Source organism: Dreissena polymorpha, chromosome 13 (genome assembly GCF_020536995.1).
Source record: "Dreissena polymorpha isolate Duluth1 chromosome 13, UMN_Dpol_1.0, whole genome shotgun sequence".
In the NCBI taxonomy this organism is placed as follows: domain Eukaryota; kingdom Metazoa; phylum Mollusca; class Bivalvia; order Myida; family Dreissenidae; genus Dreissena; species Dreissena polymorpha.
Window position 1 is genome coordinate 5,937,678 of NC_068367.1, and position 20,892 is coordinate 5,958,569.

Consider the following 20,892-nt stretch of genomic DNA (forward strand, 5'->3'; position numbering starts at 1 on the left):
GATGGCTACGAAGACAGTCATTATAACAAAGACAACACGCACCGGAGACGATGAAACAAACGTGAATCATATTGTGAGTTTAAGCAAAGAAACAGAATGCTCATGTAAAAAAGGATGACTTTTTGTATCGTGACAGAAACAAGGCCGGCATGATTGCTCTGATCAGCACAACCCTGCCTTAAATGGAATGCTATGTTGTTCTGTCTTACGTGGATGCAGACGTTGAAATTGTTAAAGAAACAGTATAACGATCCCGTCGTAGCACCACACAGTTGGTGGTCGAGGATACAGATTTGCTCATCTAGATCCTGCATTACTCCGAAAGGGACAATAAGACCATCTACTTCTGCTTTTATGTGAATAAATAGTCAAAGGATCACAAAGTGTATAATATTAACCTTTTGGAAGAACTCATGCTTATTCAGGCTGTAATTAATATTCAATGATTTTCAGCAACGGTAAAAAATTATGTCTACAGAAGTGAGTAAAACCTGATCCTTTTTTGAAGTCATGTGCTAGTTCATTCTCTCTTCCAAATGCCATAAATTGGAGTTTATGATTATTCAACTGCTTAAATATAACCTCAACTCCATTAAAGTGTTCTTTGTCTCCTAAACTATGGCGTTTTACATAACAACCATAAGTTTTGAGTAACAAGTTATGGACCTGTGGTCCTATGTATTGTGTTAATGGCCATTTTGGTCGCCGTGTTGGATGTGTGTGCAACATAATTAGGTTACATTTTGTCTGAAGATATAAATGTGATATTTATGTGTTCTGTTCTCCCTGAAACCTGGGTATAGACACCAAATTAATCAAATTTGAGTTGACAGTTACAAAGTCATATTTTATTATCATAAATAGGTTTTGACGGCCATCTTGGCGGCCATTTTGGATTTGTGTGATATATAATAAACTTAAAAAGTGTCTGATGACGTTAATGTGTTCTTTGCCCCCTGAAACCTATCTATAGACACCAAAATCTAGATCTAAAATTGATTGGAAAGTAACATAGTTATGGTCATTAATATGTTTTGGCGGCCATCTTGGCAGCCATTTTGGACACCATGTTGGATTTCTGTGTGTTATTATTAACTTACACTTTGTCTGACGAAATAAATGAGCTCTTTGCTCCCTGAAACCTGGGTATAGACACCAAATTCATCAAATTTGAGTGGATAGTAATATAGCTATGATCATAAATAGGTTTTTGCGGCCATCTTGGCGGCCATTTTTGAAGCCATGTTGGATTTGTGTGTACTATAAACTTAAACAATGACTGAATTTAAATTCAAACTAGTCAAATTGTTGTGTACGAAATCAAAATCAAGTAATATTCACAGCAGAAAAACCTTTCAGAGAATTTGTTCCTTTTTTTCATTTTTCAATCCTGACGGCGGCCATCTTGAAAACGGACGCCATTTTGAAATTTTGTATTGGCTAACGTGCTTTATCAAATCTATAGTGACTGAAGAGTATATGTGCCAAATTTGGTGCTTGCATCACAAACTGAACAATTTCTTAATATAAAGACTTAATCTGCTGAGCTAGGACAACATTTTCATTTTATTATAAAAATTGTATTTAAAGGAAGTTTTTTCTAAATGAAAATCCAATATAGGCGGAAGGCAGACTGCACAGGCTAATCTGGGATGACAATTCACTCAGATGCATTATGGGATGACAATTCACTCAGATGCATTATGGGATGACAATTTACTCAGACGCATTATGGGATGACAATTCACTCAGATGCATTATGGGATGACAATTCACTCAGATGCATTATGCCCCATTTTCCCAGAGGGAGGCTTCTATTATTGTTTTTCAAGCTCATCTTAAGAAGTTAGTTTTTGTTCATTCCCCTGTCTCTCCCAAAATATTTCAAAACAATAACCTTTGCAGAAATAATTCACAATCATCGCATTTACCCAAAATAACAAAAATGCAATGAAATCACACAAAAATGACAATTTGGTAATTATGAGCGTAAAGTTTCTGAGTAGATTGAATAAGTACACTCCGTTTGTACCAAATGTATTTAGTATATAATACATAAGCATAATGGGGATAAATATTGCACATCTTACCAATGAAATAGTTTTAATGAAATAAAAGTCATTTTCTTCCATTTATATTTTCAATTGATGACTATCAAAAATGCAATTTTAATTTTTTTCTGTGACCTAGTTGTTCAATCATATTTGTTTCTCCTGTATAGGAGAACAACTTGATTTCAATCAGCTGCTAATGATCAAGGTTGAGTGTTTTTTTATGCAATAAATTTCCATGGCTGGTTTACTTATCTGCTATTCATCACACTATAAAATTAGATTTGATGTTTGATTACAGGACATTTAGTACAATTTGCCCTTAGTTAACTACCTTACCTATTGAGTAACAAAAGATGGTGGTGATAAAAAAAATCATTGAGAGTATATTTCGACTTAAATGACTATATATTAGTTATTCAAATTCTTTTGTATGCTATATAGTTTACCGTAATAGTTTTAATAAGTGAACATTCTTCCTGATGTAATTTTAAATTCAGTGTTTCAAACAGTATTCAAGTAAAAAATTGATCCTTACTTGAACATTATTTCTTTTATATTTCTATGTCAGTAGTTCTATGTGGCTTCCAATATTCTTAATTCTTTTTAGTTTGAATCTATGATAAATATTTTGGAAATGGCCAATACATCGCCCATGGTTTCTTTAAAAGACTACATAATTACAATGTTTAAACTGTTACCTAAATAAGCTTCAATTGTAAAATTACTGAAATGGATTTTCTTAACAAATAAACAAATAGTCAGTGGTATTTCTTCTATAAATAAAGTTTGTTCGAGATTATACGGTATTACTTTTATTGACAATCTGTCATTGACTTGGTATAATAACGCCTTGGCCTAACCTTTCATTACGTATTGGTGTAGGGGTGACATGAATCTTCTGTAGACGTTCAGTAAACCTTCATTAAATGTACCTAATGTATTTGTCACGCACGGTTGTTTTTCGTTCAAATGAATGAGCGGATTGCTATTTCAATTTAACTGGGATTTAAATAATATTTGAAGTAAGTTTAAAGCTTTGGTTAAATTAAAAAAAAATATTAATACATGTTATTATATCTCTTAATAATATTTGTTTTTCATTAAAGGTATTATTCCCAGTCAGTCTTTAGATGTAAAGGACAGACAGCTGAAAGGGAACTTTTCCGGTTTCGGTTTATTGACAGTTGAAAAAAATTGTTTCAGATTTTCAATGATTCATTGTCTTTATGATATTTGCAAGCTAACAGTACTACTAAACATTTACCATGCTCTAAAATATCCATTTTATGCATATTTTGCTGATTTAGAAACCTGAAAAAAATTAATTATAAAGCTTTAAAAACTCAAAACAATTGAATAATTTGGATCACAGATTCTGGCATGTATTGAAGTTTATCATTAAGTGCTTTAATTTTTATGTCCCACAGTCTATACTGGGGGACATATTGTTTTTGCCCTGTCTGTTGGTTTATTTGTTGGTTTGTTGGTTTGCGTCAAACTTTAACATTGGCCATAACTTTTGCAATATTGAAGATAGCAACTTGATATTTGGCATGCATGTGTATCTCACGGAGCTGCACATTTTGAGTGGTGAAAGTTCAAGGTCATCCTTCAAGGTCAAAGGTCATACATATGGGGGTGTTTCACAAACACATCTTGTTATAAATGTAAACATTGGAACCAAATGGCTCCAGTAAAGAAACAAGAATGAAATTAAAGAAAGAAAAAAAATGTGATCCTCAACTGGGTTCAAACCACAGCTAGTGCAGTTAGTGGTGTATTTTATACATTATATAAGCAATCATTGTGATGTCACGAAATATAACAATAAGAACAGAACTCTCCAAATCATTCAATCGTTTTGCATTCGTAACACTGTATAATTTTAAGGTTTTTTATGTCCCCCACTATAGTAGTGGGGGACATATTGTTTTTGCCCTGTCTGTTGGTTGGTTGGTTGGTCGGTTGGTTGGTTGGTTGGTTTGTCTGTTTGCGCCAACTTTAACATTTTGCAATAACTTTTTCTATATTGAAAATAGCAACTTGATATTTGGCATGCATGTGTATCTCATGGAGCTGCACATTTTGAGTGGTGAAAGGTGAAGGTCAAGGTCATCCTTCAAGGTCAGAGGTCAAATATATGTGGCCCAAATAGCTTATTTTATGAATACTTTTGCATTATTAAAGATAGCAGCTTGATATTTGGCATGCATGTGTATCTCATGGAGCTGCACCTTTTGAGTGGTGAAAGGTGAAGGTCAAGGTCATCCTTCAAGGTCAGAGGTCAAATATATGTGGCCCAAATAGCTTATTTTATGAATACTTTTGCAATATTGAAGATAGCAACTTGATATTTGGCATGCATGTGAATCTCATGGAGCTGCACATTTTGAGTGGTGAAAGGTCAAGGTCATCCTTCAAGGTCAGAGGTCAAATATATGTGGCCCAAATCGCTTATTTTATGAATACTTTTGCAATATTGAAGATAGCAACTTGATATTTGGAATGCATGTGTATCTCATGGAGCTGCACATTTTGAGTGGTGAAAGGTCAGGTCATCCTTCAAGGTCAAATATATTGGTAAAAATTGCTCATGTAATGTCAGTTCTGCAATATTGAAGCTAGCAATTTTATATTTGAAATGCATGTGTATCTCATGGAGCTGCACATTTTGAGTGGTGAAGGGTCAAGGTCAAGGTCATCCTTCAAGGTCAAACGTCATATAGGGGGACATTGTGTTTCACAAACACATCTTGTTAAATCATCCAAAAGATGCATATAATAGATATTTCAGAGCATGGTAAATGTTGAGTATTACTGTTAACTCGCAAATATCAAAACTACAATGATAATCTGACACAATTTTTGTCAATTATGCAAAGCCTGAAAAGGTCCCTTTAACCCTTTCCCACTCAGAAGCAAAGTGAAAATAGCTATGTGCAAATAGCATAAAACCAGACCTGAAGCCTGCTAGTAACTTGCTAAGGTTTAATTCAGTGCAGAAACAACACTGTCAACCGACTTACCTGGTGCATATTCAAGATAATCCAGCGAGGCTGACATTTTGAAATATTTCTGTATATTTTTAAACTCGGCTTAAGATTTTATTGTACTTTTTCTTTAACCCTTTCCCACTCAGAGGCAAAGTAAAAATGGCTATGAGCAAAAAGCATAAAACCAGAACAGCCTGCGAGTAACTAGCAGTCTGTTCAGGTTGTATGCTGTTTGCTGCTCATCAGTAACTAAGGGATGGAAATGAAGCCTTAAAAACTGGAATCTAGTAAGAAAGGTATTTAATTAAATGTAATTTTCCACGGGAAGACAAATGCGTCAAAATACGTATCTAAGTGGTAAAGTGTTAACTGAGGCGTTTTCTTCAATAATTTTATCATAGGGCCAAGGATATCCATACTTTGCCTGTACTATATTGTCATTTTACTAAAAGAAACTGAGTAATTTTACCTACATTGATTTAAAAAGTTTTTTTTTTTTATAGTTTAAATTGACTGGGTTTTATCTGAGCCTTTGCCTGGGAAAACTTGCCCCGCTTAGACAATAAATTCCTGGTACACCATGTGAACAGTGTCTTCACTGATAAGCCTGAGCAGGCAACACCGGCTAATCAGGGACAAGACTTTCTGCCTACTATGGATTTTTGTTAAAAAGAGACAACCTTGAATGAAAATTCCTTACAGGCTGAAAGTATTGTCCCCAATTAGCCGGACTGCACAGGCTGATTTGGGACGACACTTTATTCACATGCATTAAGACCAGTTTTCCCAGACCGTGGTTAATGTAAACATTAGCTCTTCATACAATAACCTGCCAGCTGTTTATAATATACATTCATTATTCAGATAGCCCAGTCTTCCCCACTAAGACAATAAATTCTTATTACAAGATTTGAATAATTCATGGGTGCTCAATGAATTTAATTACAGCAAAGAAAATTGTGTCAGGCAATTGATTTTCTTAGTTGTAAATGTGCCAAAATTCATGTGTGAAAATTGGATATTCTTTGAAGTAGATTGATATTGACTGAAAGTTAACAACAGCTGTTTATAAAAACGCTTGCAATAAAAAGGATTGATTCATAGTGTAAATTGTCTAATTTGATTATGTTCTGACAAGGTAAAATATATTTGCTGTCTTTATTAGCGTGAAAAGTTGCTAATAATTTATGTAACTTTTTTTAAAAATATTTAATTAGTTCTTAGAACAGCTTGAAGTATGTACAGTGAAGTTGAATGCATGTACTGCCTAATTGTTGATTTTGAACATTTGCATGAAAATGGTTTGATAATCACAATTTGATTATTGGTAGGACACACATCACTAACACTATGGTAGGACACACTCCACTAACACTAGACAATGTCTTGGAATGGATTGTGTTTTTGCCTACTATTGAGTTGAAATCTTATAGTCCCTATATCTTATCATAAAACCTTCACATAGAAAGATAAGCTAATGCTATTGCATATTTCAAATACCAGACTGTTTAACATATATCATTGATCATTATCCAACAGTCTGCCATGGCATGTGATCAGTCTAATGTATTTGTTTGTCTGCACATGCTGCACATTAAGGATTGGTTATAAATAATGACAGTTGGTTTCATGTAAGCTATCAATGTCATAAAAATCGTTTGCCATCCCTTTTCACATCATTTTATAATAAATGCAAACCTGCATGGCCCCGTAAAATCATTTTGTTTTGTGGTTTTTAATTTATTCATAAAAAAAAAATGCTCACATGGACTTTGTGTTAACACTTTCCCACTCAAAAGCAAAGTTGAAATGACTATGCGCAAACAGCATAAAACCAGAACAGCCTGCGAGTTACCCCGGCGAAATGTTGTTCATGATTTCATGAACACTTCAAGCCAATCAAGAACTGTTCATGAACGGTTCTGAAAAAGTTCCTTAGCTTGGTTCATGAACTTTTGGACATGAACTGTTCTTAAGACATGTTCATGAACTGTTTATGAATTATTGTTGAACATTTCAAAATTCATGAACAGTTCTTCATCTAACCATAAATACTTAGTGATGAACATTTCATGCACAAGTATTTCTAATGACTTTTCTGAGACAGACTTTAAGGATCCATCATGAATAATTCATGAATTCCTTTGTGCTAGATGTTTCATACATATTTTTGAAAGTAATATTGAAATGTCTAGCATACAAATCTTGTAGATTTGTGAAACCTGTGAAGTTAGTATGAATATGCATAGTACTTTCACCACTGTAAGTTAGAGTTCTTGACCTGTTCTAGAGAATTTTAAGAACATTTGTAAAAGAACTGTTCAAGAACTGCCTTCAGGAACACTTCAATAACTTTTTAAGGACCTTTCCTGTTCTTGAATTATTCTTAAACTATTCTTGAACACTTTAAGAACTTTTTTGAACAACATGTTTCCTTCTGATGTTCTTAAACAGGTCTACACAATGTTTTTGAATGTATGATGGACTTTTTAAGAATCCAATATGTTCTTAAAAGGATCTGTCATTGTTCTTGGAAGACTTAAAAGACAAGTTTAAGAATGTTTTAAGGACATCTTATTTCAAGAACAGTTTAAGATGATATCAAGAACTCAATGTACTTTGCATTGCTGTTTTTACAAAGAAAGAATATTGTGTGCACAGGAAGTTGAAACGGAAGGCACATGGTTATGTTATATTTGAAAATGTAAGTCTTTAATAAATTACCGGCTGAACTGATCAGCCATTGGTTCCATTTCAAGTTCTTTGGCACTGTAAGTGTAACCATTTCAGGGAAACCATTGATTAGTAAATGATTCTTGAACTGAAAATGAGACTATTCATAATCTTTTCAATACATGAATTATTCATGAACATATAGTGCAAAGTTGTATTATGAAATTTAAAGAGTATTATCAAACCACTTGTATCTCAGTTATTAGTGTTATATTTAAATTATTGTTATATGTTGCTATCAATATGATAAGTGCTAATACAAGACTTGTTTCTTCTTACCCTGACCTGTTTGTTGAGCTTTAGTAACACTTATGATAACCTTTGCATAAATTGACAAATTCTTGTTCATGAATAGTTCATGAACACTTCATGCCACCTCAGTTCATGAACTCTTGAAGAACTATGGTTCATGAACTATTCACTTACAGTTCGTGAACAGAAAATGAGCCATTGAAAAATAGAAGGAAAATGTTCATGAACTGTTCGTGAACAGCAAAACCCTGAAGAATTTTTCAAGAATTGTGTTGTTCATGAACTGTTCAAGAACACTTCATGCCAATGATGTTCATGAATAGTACATGAACATTTCATGCCATAATGGTTCAAGAATAGTTCATGAACACTTCATGCCACACGGGTTCAAGAATAGTTCATGAACACTTCATGCCATTAGGTTTCAAGAATATTTCATGAACACTTCATGCCATTAGTGATCATGAACAGTTCATGAACTAAAATTTCAAGAACTTTTCACAGACGTGGCTCATTTTCTGTTCACGAACTATTCGTGAACAATTCATGAACTCAGTTCACGAACAGTTCATGAACTGTTCACGAATTATTTGTGAACTGCAGAACAACATTTCGCAGGGGTACTCACCGTCTGTTCAGGTTTTATACTGTTTGCTGCTCATCAGTATCTAAGGGATGGAACTGAAACCTTTAAAACTTGGATTTAGTCAGAATGGCCTTTAAAGGGATCTTTTCACGCTTTGGTAAATTGACAAAATTGAAAAAAGTTGTTTCAGATTCGCAAATTTTCGTTTTAGTTATGATATTTGTGAGGAAACAGTAATACTGAACATTTACCATGGTCTAATATAGCCATTATATGCATCTTTTGACGATTTTAAAACCTAAAAATTATAAAGCGTTGCAACGCGAAACGATTGAATAATTTGGAGAGTTCTGTTTTTGTCGTTAAATTTTGTGAAACTACGAAGATTGCTTATATAAGGTATAAAATACGTCAAGTCTGTGTACTCGGCGAAATAGCTCAGTAAGCTAAGGCGTTTTTACTTCAGGACTCTGGCAGGACTCCAGGGGTCACTGGTTCGAAACCTGGACCGGGCAATGTTCTTTTCCTTTTTTAAATTTTATTCTTGATTTTTTACTGGAGCTGTTACGATCCAATGTTTACATTTATCGATATTAAGCATTTAATGAATAAGTTAAAAAATGCCAAAATCTGTGAAAAGGCCCCTTTAATAAAATTAAACTTATGAGGGACCATAATTAATGCGTAAAAAAATGTATCTAAGTGGTAAAGGGTTGAGGTATTATGCTCACATTTGGTATGAAGCAGGAATATTTGCAGACTTACCGTAGCTGAGGGTAATGGAGGACAAGGTGAAGGTCACTGTTACTAAAAATAAGATATCAGTTTCTGCTCAGTAACTGAGTTTTAACTCTTTACCACTTAGATACGTAGTTTAAAGCATCTGTAGTCCTTTAGAAAGTTACATATAATTAAATACATTTCTTACTAAATTCAAGTTTTAAAGGTTTCAATTTCAACCTTAAGTAACTGATAAGCAGCAAACAGCATAAAACCTGAACAGACTGCGAGTTACTCACAGGCTGTTCTGGTTTAATGCTGTTTGCACATAACCATTCACTTTGCTTCTGAGTGGGAAAGGGTTAAAAGAAGTTTTGCTTTGAAATGTTTGTTTAGGTAGCTTATATACAGGCCTTGCTTGAGATTGTACAGTTATTTAAATCAAAAATCTTTTTTGTGGCATTAGGCCAAATTTCTTGTTGCAATGTAAATTTCGAGGATAATATTTGAATGTACATGTAACAACCTATGTATCACTTACAGAAATTCACCATCAAACAGTGGAGAACCAACAAGAGATGTGTATGTTAGAAACACATTACCCCCTTCTGCGCCGCTTTGAAGCCATATTTTGACCTTTGACCTTGAAGAATGACCTTGACCTTTCACCACTCAAAATGTGCAGCTCCATGAAATACACATGCATGCCAAATATCAAGTTGCTATCTTCAATATGCAAAAGTTATGACCAATGTTAAAAGTTTTCTTTTAGACAGACAGACGGACTGACGGACAGTTAAAAAACTATATGCCACCCTTTGGGGGCACACAAAATCAAGCTCCCTGTCTTGGGGCATGTAGGTCCTGTTTGAAATTTAATCAAAAGCAAACATCACATAGTTGTTCACATAAATATACCGGTAATTGTAAATTCCCGTAAACATGTATGATGTTGTTTTTTTCTTAGAATTTCTTTCTATAATTGATTGCGCTTTTAAGCATTAAAATGTAATAAAAAATGTTCAAAATCTGTCAAGAAGTCATGTATACATTTAAATTGAAGCAAACCTCATTAGCATATAGTCTTACACTGTTAATATCAATCCTACATTTTGTACATGTATGTATTGTGCGGTTTAATAAGGTGTAGTCACTGATATTTTTACATCAATATCTGATTTAATAAAAAAATATTTTAAATCTACAAATGAGTTTTAACAAATCTACATAGGAGTGATCAAATAATTGTTAGTGCATGTAAATTTCTTTATGCTTATAGAATAAGGTTTATTGTCCCCTACCGGTTTAACCGGAGGGGACTTATGGTTTGCGCTGTCTGTCAGACACACTTTTCTGGATCCTGCGATAACTTTAAAAGTTCTTAATATTTTTTCATGAAACTTGCAACATGGATATATGGCAATACGTGTATGGACATTATGCACGTCATTTAATTTTGTTCCTACGTCAGAAATTGTGGTTGCTATGGCAACCCCCCCAATTTTTTTTTCTGAAAATGGTGGAATTTCTGACAATGGTGGAGCCGGTAGGGGACCATATTGCTTGACAATAGCCTTGTTTTTCATACATTTTTAGCTCACCTGAGCGATAGCTCGAGGTGAGCTATTGTGATCACTCAGCGTCCGGCGTCCGTCCGTCCGTCCGTCCGTCTGTAAACAATTTGTAAACATCTTCTTCTACTAAACCATTGAGCCAATTTCAACTAAATTTCATGTGGAGCATCCCTAGGTCATGGGACAAAAGAATTGTTAAAAAAAATTTGATCACATAACCAAGATGGCCGCTATGACCATATATGGTAAAAACCTTAAAAAATCTTCTTGTCAGAAACCGCTCATCAGATTTTCAAAAAATTTCACAGGGATGACCTTTGAGGGCTCCCCTGAAAAAGTTGTTCAAAGAAATTTGATTCGTCAACAAACATGGCCGCAGGAGCTCGTTGAACTTTGCATGTTTATTCGTTTTTGCCTATTTTGTGAAAACTTTCAAAAATCTTCCACATTTTTTGTCCGATCCTTTCCAAATTTGCACAGTGTCTTTATATCAATGAGGACACGAACCCTACAAAAAAATGAGCATTAATGGTCCATGAAGTACAGAATTACCTCCCCTTGAATTGAGAAAATGGTGTTTATGCAATAAAGTCCAAATTTTTCATCCAATTCTTTCCAAACTTGTAAGGATTTAGCATGGTTCAAACAAGGGAAACAACTACGGTTTATGCATGTTCTTTTTATTACAGATTTGCCTCCCTTTAATTCATTCAAAATCTCATTTTACAGCAGAGATTCCAAATCTGACCTGTAAATGAGCCCCATATTTACTGCCAGTGCTATGTTACCTTTTCCCACTACTATTACTACTACTACTACTACTACTACTACTATTACTACTACTACTACTACTACTACTACTACTACTACACCACCACCACCACCACCACCACCACCACCACCACCACCACCACCACCACCACCACCATTCACAGTGACAAAAAACGTATTCACACAATGGCTGCTACTGCAACTTATAGCCCATATAGGGGGGCATGCATGTTTTACAAACAGCCCTTGTTTCTATGGGATTTTAACCACAACTGTTCATGTTTATCTCGGACACATATTTTTAGGTCACCTGTCATGAAGTGACACGGTGAGCTTATGTGATCGTGTGATGTCCGGCGTCCGTTGTGCGTGCCTGCGTGTGTCCGTCCGTCAACAATTTGTTTGTGTAGACAGTAGAGGTCACAGTTTGCATCCAATCTTGATGAAATTTGGTCAAAATGTTTATCTTGATGAAATCCGGTTTGGGATTGTATTTGGGTCATCTGGGTCAAAAACAAGGTCACTAGGTCAAATAATAGAACAACCTTCTGTAGACAATAGAGGTCACAGTTTTCATCCAATCTTTATGAAATTTGGTCAGAATGTTTATCTTGATGAAATCTGGGTTGGGATTTTATTTGGGTCATCTGGGGTCAAAAACTAGGTCACTAGGTCAAATAATAGAAAAATCTTGTGTAGACATTAGAGATCACAGTTTTCATCCAACCTTTATGAAATTTGGTCAGAATTCTTGATGAAATCTGGGTGGGATTGTATTTGGGTCATCTGGGGTAAAAATCTAGGTCAAATAAATAAAAAAAACGTGTGTTGACAATAGAGGTCACAGTTTTTATCCAATATTTATGAACTGTGGTCAGAATGTTTATCTTGATGAAATCTGGATTGGGATTGTATTTGGGTCATCTAGAGTCAGGAACTAGGTCACTAGGTCAAATCATAGAAAAACATTGTGTAGACAATAGAGGTCATAGTTTTCATCTGATCTTAATGAGTCAGGTGAGCGATTCAGGGCCATCATGGCCCTCTTGTACTTATTATGTTTGCTTTTGGCAGCTTTAAGTAAATCAGTTTAAATGAGTTGTTTTATTGACTGCATTCAACATAAAATATAACTTTTTTTTCAATTATAATGAAAGACTGAATTGTCATGCAAAATTAATAATGAAACAAAAAATCTAAAATCAGTTGATTCCTCATTCTGTACTATTTTCCATTTAATATTCAATACTATAACCAATCCCTGTTATGAATACTGTTGTGCGAACAAAAAAACAAGACATTTTGATATTGCGAAAGTTGTTGCAGCAGAGTGGGCGTGTTTGGATTGGGTTTGAATGGTATTTGCATATTGCGTGATGCACACACAGTAAGTGACACTTAAATATCGGTGTGGTTGTCGGTTAATATATGCATGACGATACTACTCCATTTGTAAATATTGGATGTCTATAAGATGAAGGATAACTTATCAACAATTTCATTCATAAATGGGGTGTTTAAAGTACTTGGTGGATGTTAATGGGATATGCAGTGTTTCTAAGTAAAACATTAGTGAATACATGCTTTTGTGGTGATAAAAAATTAAAGAGAAAAAAGGGAATAGGTAATGTAGTATTGATAAAATTATTTACTTGGGTGTTTTAAAAGCATTTGATTTATGACGTTGAAATAAAATAAGTGTTATTGCTTGAAAATAGACTTGGATTGTTTGCAATCATTAGATATAACTGAACTTGAATGCTTATAAGGCGCTTGAGCTGTATCATATTTCTATGGTGTTTGTTGTTGCTTTTCAGTTGTTGATATTTTTGAGTGCATATTATGATATTTGAAATGATTTTAAATGTTTTAATTATTGTAGAACAATACTGTTGTAATATTTGTAAACATAGCAACATATTTTATTGATTTATATGTATTTAACAAAAATGATTAACATTTTCATCAATCTTATGTGATGTTATCATACCCAAGGGTGTATGAGATTTTGTTCAGTATTTATTGAGCCACGGAGGGGGACAATTGAACTTAAGTAAAAGTCCACACAGGCTTATCAAGCATGCCTTTTTCCGTGGAAACTGGAGTTTTGCTAAGAAGAGATTTCCTTCAAAGGAAAAATAAAATTGGACTGCACAGGCTTATCTCTGACAACACTCACATGCATTAAGCCCCCTTTGCCCTGAAAGAGACTCAATTTATCACATCCAGCCCATTACAATGGTTTTCTCAAGTCACATTTAGTCAGAGACTCAATTTATCACATCCAGCCCATTACAATGGTTTTCTCAAGTCACATTTAGTCAGAGACTCAATTTATCACATCCAGCCCATTACAATGGTTTTCTCAAGTCACATTTAGTCAGAGACTCAATTTATCACATCCAGCCCATTACAATGGTTTTCTCAAGTCACATTTAGTCAGAGACTCAATTTATCACATCCAGCCCATTACAATGGTTTTCTCAAGTCACATTTAGTCAGAGACTCAATTTATCACATCCAGCCCATTACAATGGTTTTCTCAAGTCACATTTAGTCAGAGACTCAATTTATCACATCCAGCCCATTACAATGGTTTTCTCAAGTCACATTTAGTCAGAGACTCAATTTATCACATCCAGCCCATTACAATGGTTTTCTCAAGTCACATTTAGTCAGAGACTCAATTTATCACATCCAGCCCATTACAATGGTTTTCTCAAGTCACATTTAGTCAGAGACTCAATTTATCACATCCAGCCCATTACAATGGTTTTCTCAAGTCACATTTAGTCAGAGACTCAATTTATCACATCCAGCCCATTACAATGGTTTTCTCAAGTCACATTTAGTCAGACATTAGTATTGCTTTTTCCCATACCTGTGATGGACTTAAAGCCATAGAAATTCTGTTTGATTATGACTGTTTGCCAAAGTTCTTAACACCTTTTATTTGCAATGTGAGCACCATAACGTATTAACTCATACTTTCTCATGTTGTCAGTTAGTCAGTTTTTGCGTTAACTGCTGACCAGACCTTTTATTCAAATTTACTGCTGTGGTCATCAAAGGGTGTACAATGCGACAACAGAGAATATGGTTGACTGCAATGTTTACCAAGTTAACAATGTGATAATTTGTATGGCCACTGATTAAACATATTACCAGGGGCATTAAGTGCAAGTTTTAATGGTGCACTGTTTAAACATATTGGAAATTGCTGACTGGACTTTTTGATTGTTGTCTCTTACACAAAAGTTCAGACTTAAGCTGAAGGACCAATTTGCCAAAGCCCTTGAATAGTATCTTGTGCAGGGTATATACCGACACAACAGACTTTAAATGACTTGTTTTACATTTTCTTCACTATAGCAATAGTAGCAGTCATTTAATACAGTTTGATAAAAAATATATGTTTATAAATAAGTACAGGTGTCAATGCTTTCTTGTTGAAATAAGATAATAGCTCCAGTATATGCATTTAACAAACCCAGACACAATATAACACAGTATTGGTAATATTAGACAAGTTTGAAGTATTTATCAACATTAGCATGGTACTTGTGTGGAAAAAAACTCAAAATATTGTATTTGTACTGTCTAGACCCTTGATTTAATCAGCAGGTAGTTTTGTGTGTTCTGTTATTGAAATATTGTGTGCAAATTATTTACGCATGCTTAGAGACATTTCAAGTTTATAAATGTGCCTGTTCAAATCCTGAGATAATTAAAGTTATTGTTGTGTATGCGACTTGTTTGGTTGATTTGTGAATGGGTTTTTTCAATGCTTTGACCGTAATTTTTAAGCTGATATTTCAGATTGTTATTTGAGGACTGCACAGGCTACTGTCGGCCGACACTTTGCGTGCATGCATTAAGCCCCATATTCCCATTCTGAGCCTCCTATTATTCATGGATGTTGATGATATTCTCCTGCTCTAATGAGGACACCATGTTTTAATGAGGCTGACAACAGTTTTATTAGCTTGATTTTCAACTTACTGAACAAAGTGGTTTAAAATTATGTCCTTTTATTAACAATTATTTATCGGCCAATTTGAATCAATTATTTGGTTGGCTGGGCACCTTGTGATTGCTGTCATTGCAATTTCTTTCCTTTGCCGCAAGCACAAACACGATTTGTCACATGTAGTTTAATTGGTCATTTGACCAGGGCCACAGGTGTATTTCAATTCACACATTTATTATCTTCATAGCAAAAATTGTACATTAAAGGAATTAACATAAAGTCTCAATTGATATTAATGCAGTTCACTTGTGACCACACACAGATTTAAGCTAGCAATTTTCTAAATTAGCCTCATTACCACACAACCTACATTTTCACAAAAGAACATATTTGAAAGCTACCGGTATGCTTCGACTAGGTAAGCTAAGTCCCTTGAAAAAATTGGCATGTAAAATTACTTTACACATTGTTTATTCATTCATAGCAATCATTACCAAAAACATTGACATTGTACAAAGAAATTCATAAAAAAAGAAACACCTTACTGTTCAATTAAGGGATCCAGCTTTTCAAGTTGAACCTCAGAGTAAATGTAATATTTACAGTATTTTAAATTAACCCTTTCCCCCATAAGAAGAAAAGTTAAAATGACTTTTCCAACCAGCATAAAACCAGACCAGCCTTTCTGAGGGACTACAAATACGTATCTAAGTGGAAAAGGGTTTAGAAAACAATATTGATGTATTTTGTATAAAAATAAAAGCTTAGCACCAATTTTGTAATTTAAGTCAAAGCAACTGGATTTTCCCTTATACAAACGGCGCCAGAATGGTGAAAAAAGTTGGTTTAAGTCAGTTGATGTCAAAAAAAGCATGTGACATATTCATGACACATAAATCACCCAACTCTTAACACATAACATTGGGACAGGCTTAATGTGTAATATTGTCACATACCTTATAATATACCAATACTGTCTGTTTAATATCATGGGCTGGATTTGAAAAGATAATAAATCTTCTCTTTTTTCCTAATGATGTAGGTGGCTATAATGTAGAAACATGTCAATGTTCATTTATGAAGTGATCAGTATGTCATTAGATGAACTTGTGTTTCCATGGTGATAACATGTTAATGGAGGTAATAATGTGGTTATATCTTCTGTTCAATCGGGTGTCATGAAAATAAATGCTTGTAAGGTTTTGTTTATTATCAGTCCTTTCTCAATAATATGCCTGTAGTACAGTGCTTTGATTAAATGAATTCAGAATTTCATGATTATTTGATGTTTTTTGTAAGTATTTTAATGTGAGATTGTTTTATTTTCAGGTTCTGTTGTGTGCCGTTAGAAACCTCTGCATTTAGAAAAACGCACTAAATTATAATAGGTAAGACATTAATACGGAATGGATGAAACTGTAGCTTGTAAGTCTGTAGACAGAATGAGACAATTCCAATGTTTTAATGGCACAGGCAGTTCTTTATAAAATGCTGTATGGATAAATACATTATTTTATAGTTTGGCAATTTAACTCATTTATGCCTGGTGGACTCTCCCATCCTTCTTAATTGGATCAATTTATTTCCAAAATTAGAGATGTCTAGTATATTTATTTCTATATTTAGAATATTTCTTACAGAAATTCCTTTAAGCAAACAGCGCAGACCCAGATGAGACGCCGCATCATGCGGCGTCTCATCTGGGTCTACACTGTTTGCCAAGGCCTTTTTTCTAGACGCTAGGCATAAATTGGTTAAGCTTGACTGATGCTGATGTGCGAAGGACAATGGGGTGAGCATATGATATGTTCACAGCAGCTAACACAGGACAACACTCCGCCTTAATTGGATTTTTGCTTAGAAGAGACGTCCTTTGTAAAAAAAAATTATTCAATACAAGCGGAAACTGTTGTCCCTGATTAGCCTGTGTTTACTGCACGGGCTTATTTTGGACGACACTTTATGCACGAACATAAAGCCCCATTTTCAAAGAGTGCAGATCATAGGCTTCAAGTCTCCTAATTTACTCTTTCAGTGCTGTAATCGAATTCTGAAGGCCTTTGCAAACAATTTGGATCCAGATGAGACGCCACAGAACGCTATTCTGATAGTATTCTTTGAAAAAAATCGAAGAAAATGCTAATTTTAGAAATTCAGCAAACAAAATTTTAGCAGACAACAAATTTCCCAGCATGCAAAGGGTTAACCAACTTTCCTAAGGCAGTCCTTGGGGATATCTCTTATATAAAAGCATTTCTTGTTCATTGAGCTAACAATGTCCAGATTGTATTATATTTGGGACCCATGTTCCCTCTTTCCTTATCATAATTACTCTCTTGTGGCTAATAATGCTACTTTGGGCAAGTGTCAGTGATGAGCTTCATTAGCAGTGCGGCAAGAAAATCTGCCCTTTTAAGACAGAACTTAAGAGACTGGGTTGTAACCTCCAGTGAAAACATGAATGGAAGAAATGTAACAGAAACATGCAATAAATTATTGTTGATGCACACATTGATCATTGCATAGTAATTGGTGGTGATTTGTTTCCGTAAAAAGATTTAATTTAATTTTATAATGACTAATTTGTTATCAGGCATATCAAAGAAGTAATTGATCTTCTATTTTTGATTAAGCTTTTTTAAGAAGTATTGATGTTAATAACTAGCGATTTTGCATCAAGTTTATCTGTCCGATTCCATTCATTACAGGCTTTAATTAGGCTAATTCACATCTCTTAACTGTAAAGCAAGATGTATTGAGGAAGGCCTAACAAAATTTAGTGTATAAGCTGGAAGCATATGAAGGATGTAATTCGTAAGATGTATTACGGTTGACCAAAGACTCAAGTTTGCAATGAGAGTAAGTGGATAAATGTTCTGGGTTTACTGGTCTTGTCTTATTGGACAGATTCATAATTGTCTAATACTCTCATGTGCACACCCCTTCATCTTAGTCTTACACTGTTGAATTCTTATGTGGCTAGATAGAAGAGGCATTGTATCCCTTTAATATAGGAGTCTTGTTGAGGGAAAACAGGGCTTAATGCGTGTGCAAAAAGTGTGGTCACATATTAGCTTTTGCAGTCTGCACATTTTAATTAAGGGCAACACTTTGTGCTTTTATGGTATTGTCTGATTGAAGGAAGTCTCTTTAGTAAAAATCCAGTTTAGGAGGTAATTGTCATGTCTGATTAGCCTGTGCAGAATGCACAGGCTAATCGGTAAAGTATACGTTACACACATGAATTAAGCCTGGTTTGCCTGAATGCTGTTCCTATATTGGATGAAGCCCATCATGTGAAGCAGGCTTTATGGGATTGGCTGGTTGTCATGGGATGGTAACTGTGGTGGGAAAATATTGGCTCTGATACCAGCACCATGGAATCATGAATTCCTATGGAAACAGCTGATGTGGTGTCCCTGTGGATTAGATAGTAAACTAAATGTTGGGCTTCTTGCAAATATTGAGTGATTTGGCTTGGAATATTAAAGCTGTGAGTCTTGAGTGGTAAGTTGAGAATTTGGTTTTAATAATTATTAAGTTGCTTGTTTCATGAAGCAGTCAAATGATATGAAAAAGGTAGCCACCAGGAAACAAAGGTTACAGACTTTAAAAAATGTGTTTTTATGTTGATGTTTCTAAGAATGTCATAGCCTATGTGTCTAGCTCAAGGTTAATCATATGTATGTTTTCAAACTCTGTAAGGAACACAATTCCTACACTAACATTAATTCTCAGAAAATAATGAAAGCTGATTACTAATTTATCGATAATTGCAGTTATAAATGAAATGTTTTGAAATATTGTTGTGTTTGCTTACATCATGTGAATGAACCATCATGCTTGGGAGAAAAAGACCTGTGTTTTTTGTGTCTGATTTCTGCCAGGCAATGTCTTGCTCTTGGATTACTTGATTTCCATACATTTCTTTTCATATTATTTTAACATGGATATGACATACTTTCACCAATTGAAACGTGATGTTCTCGTCTCTAAACTCGCAGTAATCATGATTTTATATGTTTTGGAATGATTATATCGATTAAATCCTGCAATATATCTAGGGCTTCTTTATTGAGAGTGCGCCAGATTCCTTGGAGATGTGCATGAGAAACTAAAATTCCCAAAATTAGAAATACCAGGTATATACAAGCCGCTCTCTGGGAAGATTGGGCTGTGCATTCTCAGCTTTTATGGAATGTTTTCTTTAACCCTTAACCCTAAAGCAAGACTCTCCCATAAGAAAATCAAGGTGGAAGGGTGGAAAGATGAGCCTGTTTGGACTGCACAGGCTAATCTGGGATGGCACTTAAGGTACATGCATTAAGCCCCATTTTCTCAGAGCCCTGATCAAATTATTAAAAATCCTTGCACTTATTTGGCATTATGACAACAGTGTTATATACAATGACACAACAGTGTTATATACAATGACACCTGTGCCAAATCTACAACAAAACAAGATTATGCTGAGTATTGCACAAGCTTGCTAGAATTCGCAGAAGTGGGACAGGATCTTTAACCCATTTATGCCTAGTGGACTCTCCCAGCCTTCTAAATTGGATCAATTTATTTCCAAAATTAGGGATGTCTAGTACATTTATTTCTATATTTAGAATATGATGAGACGCCGCATCATGCGGCATCTCATCTGGGTCTACGCTGTTTTCAAAGGCCTTTTTTCGAGACGCTGGGCATAAATGGGTTAAAATTGTAATCAAATCTTAAAGCCGGTCATTGGGAATAAACTACACAATATTAGTGGGTGCTTTAAATCTTCTCCAAAGCATGTTCACAAACAAGTACTGTATACTTTCAAAAATTGTGCAGTGTTGATGTCATTTGAAGCGTCACTTTACAGGAGTGAGGAATTTATAGTCCAACCTGAGAACAGTGATCATTCAAGGGAAATCACCAAAGTGGCCATTGTAGACAAGTGACCGCTGTTCTCAGGTTACCAATTTTTAGATGGTTGGCCAGTTGTAGTATTGCTAGGTGGATATGTCACCCAGTCATTTGCACACTGTGTAAAGTAAACAAAGGCTCATTGCGGATAAGAAATAAAGTTATATAAATTATTTCTCTTGAAAAATGATATAAAAAAAAATTCAAAAAGAGAGATTATACGATTTTGTCAAATATTTATTAATTTACATAAAAATTGTGTAAAAACTCATTAAACATATATTTTAATATAAATTAAAATAACAGTTAAGAAGAACATGTGTCGAAAAATGCG

At 34.5% G+C, this 20,892-nt stretch overlaps 1 protein-coding gene across 8 annotated transcripts in view; it reads left to right on the top strand.

Annotated features, from left to right (window-relative positions):
• The window catches only part of LOC127855428 (transmembrane protein 198-like), a 268,058-nt gene that overhangs the window by 205,485 nt on the left and 41,681 nt on the right, over positions 1–20,892 (top strand). For 3 of the 8 annotated variants that reach the window (XM_052390995.1, XM_052390994.1, XM_052390996.1), the window contains exon 2: positions 16,983–17,041. The exons of 4 other annotated variants lie outside the window; for them this stretch is intronic. The gene's annotated coding sequence lies outside the window, so the exon portion shown is untranslated. Of the gene's footprint in view, positions 1–13,107; positions 13,308–16,982; positions 17,042–20,892 lie in introns of those variants that run through there. One more of the 8 variants, XM_052390993.1, reaches the window with a different exon arrangement.